The following is a 1,831-nucleotide window of genomic DNA, read 5'->3' on the forward strand; positions in this document are numbered from 1 at the left end:
CACACACACACACACACACACACACACACACACAGTGTGAATTTGAAACTCCTAGTTCCTTGATTCAGACCATGGTTGGCCATGTGGGAGTCCAGTGACATAACTATTGTGCCATCTGCTGGTCCCCAGGGCAACCTTCTGAATGAAAACCTGGGCCTTCAAAGGAACAAGCCCAGGGTCTTTTGTTCAGGAGTCTGCCTCTGCCACTCTCTGCTCCATGGATATTTCTGGCAATTTGAGGCTGACTTTAACTCCAGGAACCTTTAGAGGCCTATAGTTCTCCATTCAGAAACTCTATAGGGCAATAGCTGAAGAATTCCCAGACATAGCCTCCCTGTCTGTAGAAGCTCAATGATTTGGACCTCATTGTCAAGATGAGCAGCCTTCTTTCCTAAGGGCCTGGTTACTCTGTTACTCTGTAATCACCTGCAGACCATGGACAGGGTAATCCTGAGGGCCATGTCTGGCTATCTCACAACTTGGCCGCTATAGCAGTCTTTTCCACTGCTGAATGAGGGCCAATATGAGTGTCCTAGACTTTGAGGAAGACCAGAGTATATATCTTAACAGTCAAGAGGGCTCTGGGTCCTTACTATGGGTGACCACAGTTCCCCTGTAAGAAGCATGGGGTCTTTGGGCTACATGGACCTTGCTGGTGGTGACTGGCCTGTTGGTCAAAAGTTGTGGCCTGATCACCCTACTGAGAAGGAGTCATTACTAGGTTCTTGGCCTACAGTTCCACCACAATAAGGCCTTAGCAGGACACGGGTGAAGGCTATAGATGGGATTCTTTTTGCAAGGCATAGCCCCAATGCTCTTGGAAGGGGGATAAGAAAAGAGAATTAGGAAAGATATGTGAAAGGATGATCATGAGCAGGCCACAGGGGCTTCCTATGGATAGAGATGGGCATACTTATTTCTAACACCAAAAGTATAGGTACCAGAAGACTATTTTTTTAAAAAATTATTAAAAAGTTTTTTTTGAGAGAGATACCCAGAAGACTTTAAAGGGGCCATGTTTGGGTCTTCGAGCCAGTGCACAGCCAGAAAATGGTGATGCACAGCCTTTCAGAACTGTAAGAGACTTAGAAACATCTTCTCCACTTCCAGAGTGATCATCCAGCCTCTGTTTAGACATCCTTCTCCCTCTCCGGGAAACCTGGCCACGGACAACTCTTAACTCCTAAGACGTATTTTCCCCCTTTTGTTAAGGCCAGATCTGTTTCCATTTTTTGGGTTCAAGTGCTACCCCCTGGCACCATGTACAAATATGTATTCTCTTGAATTCTGACAGAAACCTGAAGACAAGAGACCCACATTCTCTTGAATCTTTTCTTCTCCAAGCTAAACAACCGTATCACTCTCAATCAGTTTTTATAGTACTAAACAGTCATCAAGCGTAACCTCCCTGTGACTCAGTTTCTTTATCTTTGAAATGAGGATTAAACAAGATAATACACTCAAAAACTGAGAACAGTGTATGGCATATTGTAAGCACTCAATAAATGCTATTATAATTATACCAGAGGGCCCGTGTGTGTGTGTGTGTGTGTGTGTGTGTGTGTGTGAAAGAAAGAGAGCGCCCCTATGAAGCCAAGTCATGCTGCAGTCACCCTTTCCTCTATTCTTCCTTACCATCATATCTTGGGCATGCACATACATACCTCTAGTGTGTTTTTCAAGCTGTAGGAGCTGGGATTTGAACTGTGGTTGGCCATGTGGTATCTGGCTTCCTCTACACAGTGCTTGCACTGTACTACAGGGCTGGCCTTGAATGAATGTTATATTAAATTTATATTTCTAGGGACTGGCGGTGGTTAAAGGTGGTGGA

This window comes from Tupaia chinensis, unplaced genomic scaffold (genome assembly GCF_000334495.1).
Source record: "Tupaia chinensis unplaced genomic scaffold, TupChi_1.0 Scaffold147880_1, whole genome shotgun sequence".
NCBI classification, from domain to species: Eukaryota; Metazoa; Chordata; class Mammalia; order Scandentia; family Tupaiidae; genus Tupaia; species Tupaia belangeri.